We start from the raw sequence: 11,033 nt of genomic DNA on the forward strand, positions 1-11,033 counted from the left end.
TATATTCACCACTCACTGGAAGACAGTAGGGAATATGGCACAAGCCAGATAATGTTTCTGCCTACTTGCATTGGCCAAGATGTGTCTATAAGCTACACCGTTTGCCCTTCTTGATTGAGATGATGCCAGGAGCTTTGTGAAGATCTGAGCTCCATGGAGGTTAAGGATCAGCACGATTGGATGGTGGGTTTTAACGTTAGAGCTTTGACAGTCCTGACAAAAATTGGGTTTGCTTTTCTTCCCTTTTTACAAAGATTACTTTGAGACTCTCATCAGAAAGGAGGTGGAACTAATGAACCATCATTCCAATCTGGCATGTGTCAAACAAAGCAAAAGCCAGAGCTGACAGATTGACTGGTAAAGAAACAATGAGCCCTTTTTAGATCCAGATATCTAGGTGGAAACTCTTATACAAGTCAAATTCCAGGAGAGTAATCCAGGTTAGAGGTGCACATTGAGGATTCAGTCATTCATATGTTAAAGTCACAAGAGCCTTTGAATCATCCAGTGAGAGCATCAATAGTAAGAAGAGAGATGGCCAGGGCAGGAGGGGGCACGTGTCCTGTTTTGTATCTATGGACAAAGGGCTCCTACTTAGTTGATGATAAAAATCAGTTATATCAAGCAGCTTTGTGGCCCAACATCTGGTCTATTGAATCTAGCTGTCTGTCATATCTGAGGCCACCCTCTATGAGTGGTGCCTCACAGTGGTGCTCCTGGTTGAAGAGATCAGAGACACAGAAACATTCGAATCAAGCTGTAAGTGGAGTTGGGGAGCACCCAGAGACTAAAGTTATCTGTCTTCCATGGCTTACATTTTCAGGGGTGACATTCAAAATAATTAACCACCAGCACAGCACTGACCAATCAGAACAGACATCAGCAATAATGCTGGAACAGGATCTCAGAGACCTCCTGCTTGGCATATGTACCCTTTGCTGGATCATGGAGCTTTCTAGGCTATCCCAGGGAAGGGAGGCATTCAAAGAGCTCAGGGCTATAGCAATTTAATTTACCACACAATATGGAAGATTTCAATATTTTAACAATGTGGCCGTATTGATACGTAACTAAATATCGGTCCCAGACATTTCAACTTAATTCTCCTTTTCTGGATGGAAATACATGTCTTGACTATTATGATTTTTCGACTTAATTCTCCTTTTCTGGATGGGAATTCACGTCTTGACTATTATGATTCTACCACTAAAATATCTCAAAATCATCCACTTTGCTTTATCTCAACTACAACACCCTGATACAGAACACTCTTTTCTCTAGCCTTACATACTGCAACTGCCTTCTGGCTGCTCTCTCTGTCTATAACCCCTTTTCCGCTGAATATGAATGAGGCTGGAAACCTTTCAGAGCCAGTCACTCTACCACCATGTGCCTTGGGGAAAGTGCTGTGTATGTTACACTAAAGCGCTTTGTAATATTGGCTGCTGGACAATCAAAGAAGAGCATCATATGGGGATAGAGATTTTTTTCTCCCTCCACCACACTTCAGGAGTCTGCTGAAGAACCAGCAGCATCAATATGCTTCAGGCACTGTAACAAAGGTATAGTGCAAACAATTGTAAATGACCAAGCAGCACACACTCGAGGTGTGCTGGAGCAGAGTTTTCAGGGGGAAACTCCCAGAGGCAGCAGCAGGAATAGGTACAGGTTCCCCATCATGCACCACATCTGGAGCATCACTATGAAATCCTGCAGGGCTAAGCATCAGATTCCGGGAAAGGGACCTGGACTCTTAGAAGGTGGGGCTTTTATGCTGCATGCTTAAGGATATACAGGGTCAGACACCAGCATACAAGTGCAAAGTGTATTAGCCTAGGTTCCCCCCCAAATTAGGGCCTGAAATGAGGGCTTAAGTCAGAGTAGTTTATGTGAAATGACTCCAAGGAACAGGAGTGAGGGACAGGAAAAGTGGATAGAAAAGGAGGAGTCATCAATCCAAGGATAATGCTGTTGAGCTTTCATCACATGAATAATTAGGGACGGTTTTGCTGGGACTCTCTGGGGAGCCACATAGGCTACGCTTCAGGATTGTCAGCCCGAGGTATGGAAGAGGAGAGCATGTTTTCCCTGACTTCTCTCCTTCATTAGTCAAAGGTTCCATGAGCGTTAACTCCCTCATCTAGATTTGTTCATCCGTCAGAATGGTGGAATGGGTTCTGTCAGGAGTCCAACACAGCAGTGGCAGAGAAACCCCAGGGCAAAAGTAAGGGCCACGTGGTGCAGTCAGGTTACATCTGTGTGGAGCTGGTCCATGCAATGACAGCTAGAGTGAAAAATACTGTCTGGGAGGAAGTGAGGTAGGGAACAAAATGTGTCTGATATAGAGTATGACTTATGGAAATTTGGCTCTAACCCTGTGCTCTCAGCTAAGTCCTTGCAGTTGCCGCTGTATGGTGGCAAGACAGTGGCAAGACTTGCTATTTCATCTTTCACGTTTGGGGAAACAGCACCTCCTCTCTTCGAGACTGGGTTCAAACCTTGCAACTGACCATGTGATTGCCTTAAACACTGTGCTACAGTGAATTTCCGAGGAACTCTGCGGGAGGCCAACTATTTTTTTGGGAGGGAAGACTGCTGGGAATCACTGAGGCCAAGTTAAGCTTCACCTGTTTTAATACCTTTTGCACTGTATAAAACCACCAGCAAACACCACCTTTAAAAAATGGTAGCAACAGCAGTGGAGAATAGAGCACTCCAAAAATCTAGTCATATTATCCAGTTTGCTGAGAAGGGATACTCATTAGGGCAGGTCCCTTGATCTGATGACCTTATTTAAAACCAAAAGCTGGTAAACTGAAATGGTTCTTTTTTTATGCCTCTGCTCATTCCTTGTCCTTTATCTGGAATGCCCTTCTCTCTCACCCCACTCTTCTGCATTCTTCCCCAGGTTATTGCTACTCATTTTTCGAGACCTGATTCAGACACAGCCTCCTCTCTTCTGTACACATTGTACCATTTTGTGTTGAAATTATTGGTTTCATCTCTGTCTTCCTTAATAGATTTTCTGTGCTTGAGAGCTTGAGAGCACACAAAAGTATGCCTTTTTTGTCTTTAAATTCTCATCACATCTACAGTGCTTGGCATGTAGTAAATTTCAATACATGTGGAAATTAACAGATGGTTAACAGAGTGTAAGAGAAAAGGAATTGAAGGCAACTCTCGGGTTTTTAGTTTGAGGAACTGATAAATAAATAGTGCTTTTAACTGTGATAGGGAATGAAAGAAAAGCAGATTTGGGGGAGAGGAAAGGTGGATTTTGTTCGGGAGTGCCTCTAGGACATTCAAGTAAAGATATGTGTTAGGCATGGAGAAAGAATCTGGAATTAGGAGCAAAACCAGGGCAGGAGAGAATATTAAAAGAAATTAGCATAGAGGTTAAAACGACGGAATCTTGTATTTCTCCCCTTCCCCCCCACCCCCCCCGCCTTCCAAATTTAGTTATATCCAATTTTTAGTTAAGTCCTCTCTCGTTTTTTTACTTCATAATGACTTTGTACATATCTTCCCAGCTGATTTGCATAACATGCTATGATCACATTTCCTTTCATTAATAACTTCTAATTTTTTGTGATGTGAACAATTGTGCATTCTTTAAGAAATTCGCTTGGTTTTCCATTGTACGTGTCAATTCAGCCCCAAACTTTTGAACAGAAATATCGAGCTCCTCTCAGTGAAGTGAAATATCAGGTGGTGCAGCAGTTCCATTTTCTCCTTAGAGATGTCTCTCTCCACACTTTCACCCTCGTACTCCCATCTGAGCTGATCGATTATTTTCTCTAGGCACTTTACTGCTCTTCAAAATCCATCCTCCCATTCTCCATCCTTCCTCCGTCCCTACTCCGCCTCCCTCCTCCTGCCAGTGTCGGTCTTTCACCTGAGAGGCCTTCCTCACCAGTCTGGTGATCCTTGCTGTTTGTTCCATCCTGGTTGAGGGGTGAGGCACTAGCCCGCTTGCTGACTAGTACACCACACTGTAGAGTGATTAGGAGGAAACCTTGCTGTTTCACTGGGGAGACTTTCCCCAAATGCCGTATTTGTAGGTCTCTTCTCTTTGATTGGTCTGTTTCCTCCTATATCCTGCTTGGAGGGGGCAATGAGTCTGGCGCCAGAGGAGGGGAATGGTCTGTGGAGCTCCCCATTCCCTTCTAGTTTTTCAGCCTTTCTGCCCTCCTGGGGTGAGAATTGACTTGCTGCATTTTGGCTCCCATCCACTCAAGCCACAAAGTTTTAGAGGACTCAACAGTGCTCTAGCTTGTGTTTAGATCTATTTTAACTGTCAGAAACGCTTAATTTCTTTTTAATCTCAATAATTTATCTTACTAACTCTTTTGCAAAAGGGAGATGAATCATAGTGACCATCTTAAAAATCCAAGAGTATTCTGGCTTTTTTAATATGTAGATTTGAGGAAGAAAAAAAGGAAAAAGAAAGGGGGGGAGGCACATTGATGAATTATTTACACTTTAAGGCACATATGTTACAAACTCCACATTTTCTATGAAGTCTTATTTTACGGTTCTAAGCCGTTTTTCTCAAGCTTTGATTAAGGTTGTAAATATCTTAAAAAAGACAATTTGACAACAAGAAACAATTTAATTTCATCATAAATGGGAAGAAAATGTAATATAAAAATTGTCATTCATAATATAGAGTAAAATCAAGTTTCAATTCTTGTTTCATCATGATTAGTTGGTAGGAAAGTTATTTATTGTATATGTTTAGCTTCTGTTATCATCAAAAAGAAGAAATATGTAATATAGGACCTGAAAAAGCAAATATACTTTATGCCCAAGTAAGAAGCTGATTCTCTGCTTAAAGGAAGATCACATTTCTTGTTGTTCTTCCATATTTTCTTTGATTAAAGATGGGACTTAAGTTATTATGTTTCCATGATGTTGTATTTCTCCAAAGAGAATGAAAATCAATTCTTTTTAATTCCGCAAGCTTCCATCTTTCTTTACTCTGCTTAGTTACCACGTATCTATCTGCTTTTATTCTTTGACAATTTTACTGGCATTTCATTATCCCTTTGCTGTCATTTCGGTAGAATTTCAAGATGAAACCCTGTCTTCAGTCTACCCTGTTTATCCAGAGACCAAGTAAGAAATTTTCACAATCTAAAATCTTTCTTTTTTACTGTGAAGGTTTGATAGATATTACAAAGGATCCAGATTTTGATGGCATCTATGATGAAGACATGAATGCAGATCCAACATATAATCCCAATAGCCCTGAAGAAAAAGCTGTATTTATGAAATATGCTGAAAATATTCTACTAAAGTTGACATTCAGTACCACACAAGTTCAACAGTGTGAAAATGTTTTTATATTTGAAACAGCCTATTGGCTTACTAATGCTGTAAGATATAATCAGGATTATCTTGACATTTGTACCTACCAGAGATTACAGCAAAGGTTATATCTTCAAAAAAAGATTATTCAAAAACACTTTGAGAAGAAAAAAGAAATCAGGAAAGGGATAGGATACCTAAAATTAATATGTTTTCTGATTCCATTTCTACTGAGTTTAAAAAAGAAGATGAAAGTTCCATATTTAAGTAGTCTGCTTCAGCCTTTTTCAGGTAAGAGTATCACCAAAAATTATATATAAAATATAGCTATATATTGAACTTATATGTAAATTCAATTTTGTTTCTAGTATGTGGGTCCCAGCATGTAACCAAGCTGTAGCCTGTTAAAAATAAAAAGCAAAATGTAATGTCTCCAAAGTAATTAAAAATACTTGGTATATTCACACAGTACATGGTATATATTTATATCAATTATAAGGACTGTTGAAAGACTTAAAATGAGTTCTGAGAAAATAGGGAAATATGCTATGTTCACGATGGGACAACACTATATTATATCTCATTCAAATTATAAGTTCAGTGCACTTCTACTCAACATCCCTATTGTGTTTTTCATGGAAGTTTAGAAATTGATTCTGAGATTAATATGGAGCAGTAAAAGATCATGAATGCTCTTACATTTCTGAAAAAAAGATGAAAACATATTAAAAACTTTAGTAATATATTGGTATTAAAACAAAGAAATAGACAAATGTAAGAGAATAGAGAGCTAAAATAGGACCATGTTTACATGGAATTTGACAGGAATGCAGAGCAGACTATTCTTCCCACCCAGATTAGCACACAATTTGTGTATTTTCACTGGTGCTCAAACTTGTAGGCTTATTATAGTGGGCTTTCTATTCAGATGGCAAATTTTCAGTAGAAATTTTGCAAGTCACTTAATGAAAATTTGTCATGAGACTTATGATAGTGAAGATTATAATCCATATGTGTAAACTATTTAAAAATGGACTCATGACAGCTTGTCCAGGATGGGGGTGGGAAGAATGTCATATGTATGGAACTAATATGCTTAAAGAGGATGTTAGCTATATCTGTAATGTCTTATTATTTAAATTATTGGAAACAAATACGACTAAATATTAATAATTAATTTCCAGGTGGTGAGATTAAGGTGTTATATTTTTCTTTGTACTTTTCTAGACATTTTGCATTTCTCAAAATACATTATATACCTTATATTGATGAAACTATATTCTGCTAACAAGTCAAAATATTGAATAAACCTAATCCTTGCCAGGATTTTAGACAATTATTTTTCAAAGTAAATTTTATATGTGTAGCTTCATTACTTTCCAGAAAAATGGGCTGATTATTTTTGTCACGTGAGAGATACCCACCATTTTCTTTATAGTATCTCTCTTTTCCTTAACTAGCTCAGGTAACTTTTGTTTATTTAACTAAAGATTCTCCACAGCACAGAGTTTCAAATCTTTTCTGATAATTGGGGGTAAAATATTAGTCTTGAGCTCATATATAGTAATCAATAAGTAAAATAATGTTTTGATTATTCTTTTGAAACGTCTGTACAATGAAACTACAAAAAAATACCAAAATGTATGATATAAATATATTTTAATATTTAAAATATACATTAAGAGCATGAATAAATAGACTGTAATTGCCAAGATTTCCATTTCACATAGAATTTTTTCACTTTATGAGAAAGAGAATTTAGACCTCAAAAATATGATTGCCTATATGCTGTTATTCAATTTTTAAACAAAAAATTTGTTTTCATTTTTGGAGACGACAAGGTCAAGACAGAGCGAGAATTGCCTCCATTCATTTATGGACGAGATTTTAAATGCCAGAATTTTCACTACAAAGAGGATCAATATTTTCATGTTCATGGAGGAATTGAATTTGATATCAGCACTCCTTCAATTGAGAATGCTTTGGAAGATTTTAAGGTTTAAATTATTATTGTTCCTGAAATGGTTTGTCATTTCACAACTCTTTTATCCTATTCTCCAACCAGAAAGATTCTCTGTTGGTACAGGCACTAGGCAGCTCTCCAAATGATTATCTTCACAACTCACTAATTTCTTCAAACATTACATAACGTATATGAATTAAGTGCAAGTATATCTAAGGTCTTGTGTTAGATGTCAGAGATAAAATGATAAATAAGCTAGGCACAACTATCCTTGCAGAATTTACAGACTTCTAATGGACCACATTTGCCCTAGAATAGTTAACTGAAGAATACAGTAGAAATCCCTGAACATTAACTACATATTCTTCCATTTTTCTCAAAGATTAGTATTAGAACAGAGATCCTCAAGAGTTTGAGAACAAAATTTATCTGGAAAACATAATACATTTCAATTGTCATTGTTTTTCTACCTTCTCCATATTATATTCTTTTTAAAAAATTTTCCTCTCTAATCCAAATTAGGGATTGGATATATTCAGTTATTACCAGGGTCACTTGGGATTTTTTATTAAAAATTTGTCCTTTACAGGTATAAAATTTCATCTAAAATAAGTTAACAATTGTTTAGATTTGTTTAAAGATTTTTTTTTTAGTAACATAACTTGTATTTTAGAACAATTTAGAAAAAATACGGGATTGTGCTGCTAATACGTTTGCAGAAGATTCAGGATACAAAGAATATTACTCAATACCAATCATGAAATTACATGGAAAAAGGTAAGGATCTTGTAGTAATTATTCACAGTAACACAACTTGTTGAAAGCAGAAAACCGGAAAGTGTCAAAATGCAAAGGCTAACTTAAAACCTCAGGAAGGAGATCCTAGAACAATAATAACCCCCGTGAATGACTACGGACTCTGTTACAAAGTATTAAATGTTATATTTATTACTTCATACACCTTGATACGTTCTGTGTAATAATCCTTAGACATTGTAATTTGTTCTTACAATGAACACAGTGGTTAAATGGGGATGGAGGTGGGGCTCAAATCCAATGGGCCCACTGAAAAGCAATGGACTCAGCATATACCCCTTTGTTTCCATAAGGAATATGATTTTAAATCCTCTTCCTCTGCTGGGTCTTGTTAAGCCTGTCATCTCTTAGAGCACCATGTTTCTCTCAGTATTTTTAGGCTCTTTTATGTATGTTCTTGGATTTTCACAGCTTGGAAACTGAAATTTGTAAATAAGGGAAATAGAATGCAGAGGAAACATTTGAGTTGGAGGTAGAGACAAGATTTTAAAGCATATTGGAGTTTGTTTTGTTTTTCTTAAAGTCATGGAAGTAGTTGAGAGGCTAGGGCCATGTCAGGAACTCTGGAGAATAGAAACCTTTAAGGGGGGTGGGGAGTAGCAGAGGAGACAGCAAAAGAGACTGAGAAGGAATGATAGAGGTAGAGGAGAAACGAGAAAGTATGACAGCATGGAAGCCAAATGGGGAGAAGTTTTAAAATATGGTAATAGTTAAAAGCGTCAAACTCAAGAGAGAAAAAGGCCAAGTTGATTTAAGACTGAAGAAAGCCCTCTAAATTTGACAATGACTTGATAAGAGAAGATGTGGTTATAGAAGGCTATGTGTAATAAGTTGAAGGATAAAGTCGGGGAGAGTTCATGGGATGTGAAGAAGTAAAGACAAAGATTATAAATTTCTTTCAAGATGCATGGCAGTGAGGAAAATAAGAGGAATAAGGCAGAGGGAGAAGCAGATAAAAGATGAAAGGTGGATCTTTCCACGGAATACTGCCTGGATGCACACAAGGTACTAGAGCTAAAGTCAAAGACCATGTGGCTAACAGCCTCCATGATTTTGAAGGGAACTAAGAAGTAGATCTCACTCCTCTGGAATGGACTGTTGGTGTGCATCTCCCTGGAGGAGGAACCTCTGAGGGACCTAGCACCTGTAGACATACTCCATGTACGATTCTTGTCAAGCTGGAGGCTCTTCTAAACAAAGGTTTATTCTCCCAGGTTCTAGTGTCTAGTGGGACATGAATGATCCTGGAAATGCAGGGAAAGAGCTGGAATGAAGGCTGTGCTTGATGAGAGGTTGTTGTGGGTGAAGGAGTATGGTTGGTGTAAGCACCCTGCCATTGCACCCTAAGGGATCCAGTCATATCACTGCAGTGGGATCTCATAGTGGAACTGTTTCTCTAGTTTCTGACGAATGCACAGCATTTGGTTATCAGTGTTGGCAAATTGTAGACGGATTTGAATTTTCAGACTTTCAAAACTAGCATAAGCTTGTTTCCCAGACCCAGCCAGCATGGAGTAAAAGTGAAAACCACAAGAGGAGGAGTAGTACTTTCCTGGCTCCTGAGCCAATTACCAGTGAACCTTCAGTTCCCTATAAAATCTACCCCCACAGAATTATTTCTAGAAATCTTGTATTTCCATGGGTCAGCACTCTCAGCTACTATGACATTTTTTCGGTCTTCTCCTTTCCTGCCTGGGCTCCCTGTAATGATTCACTGCTGGAACTCCAGAGCCCAACAACCCCAAGAAGGCAACTCGATACTGATGTCACTGTTGTCTCTGACACTGCTGCTCCTGGTTACAGAGCTGGCATCACCCCTGGGCTGACTCCTCCTGATGTCTGGTAGATAGCACGCATCAAATGTGAGATGTGTTGAAGCCAATTCAATGACATAAAGATAATTTCTTTCCCAATTTTATTGGTTTCAAACAAGTGCTGTCTTGAGCCCCTAACAATTTGGTGCAAAAACAGCTCTTTCAGTCATTTTGCTTACAGTTGTTTCTTTCTATGTAGGGATCTTCTTTCTGTGTTGGTCCTGGACCAGAGAATAATCTGAATGATGGAAAACATACCATCTCAAAATCTCCCCTCTTCTTTGCTTTTAGGGGCACTGTTATTGGGCTGAGCTCATGTATCGTGATGTTCTCTTTCCTCAGAATGATTTACTTCCTAGGAGACTCCCGGTCCCTAATGAAAATAGGATCATTCCCACTGGCCTTCCTGCCCTGCTTGGAAACATCTAAGTCCTAGATTCATTTTTGGCTCAGGTTGTATTCTTCCACCATACCAACATCAAAGAATAGGAGCCACAGTCAGATACCCAGGATTTGGCAGTCCATGAAAGTAGAAGAACTCATGAATTATTAAGATGACAATGATTGGAGCAAATAGATGAGTTGATACTGATACTAAAATGTCCTACTTGGGGGAGAGCATACCAGCATCATGATGCTGTTGTGGATGTTGGGAGGCAGGTCAGAAAACAACTTGACGTGACACTGGCGTGTCAGGGAAGTGTGATGTTAGAGGGTCCTACTGCAGTCCCTAAGCTGAGTGCAGATTCCCAGGCAGAAGACTATGGAGGGAGTTGTTTAAAAGTGAGGCTCCGCTAGAGCCCCTGCTGATGCCTACACTTAAAGTTTTGAGTAAGAACAGTGGTGTGTCACTATGCAGTACTTGGATGAGGGCTCACTCACAGTGCCGGCCATCTGGGCTTTCTGTGCTTCCAGTACTCATCTCTGTGTGGGCCAGTGTTGGCCTAATGCACAGGTTGTGTATCCAACTTTGCAGGGGTGGGAGGGGTCACAAAATTCTGAGGTCAGAGACTTTTTCAGGGTACGGTGATCTTCACCACCGGTTGCTTCTCCAGTTTCTAGGGTAGGACGGCTCCCTGCTGGTTTTGGATGTTTAATTGGTATTGGATGATTAGACCAACTTTCTAAAA

This window comes from Stenella coeruleoalba (assembly GCF_951394435.1).
Source record: "Stenella coeruleoalba genome assembly, chromosome: 6".
Lineage (NCBI taxonomy): Eukaryota > Metazoa > Chordata > Mammalia > Artiodactyla > Delphinidae > Stenella > Stenella coeruleoalba.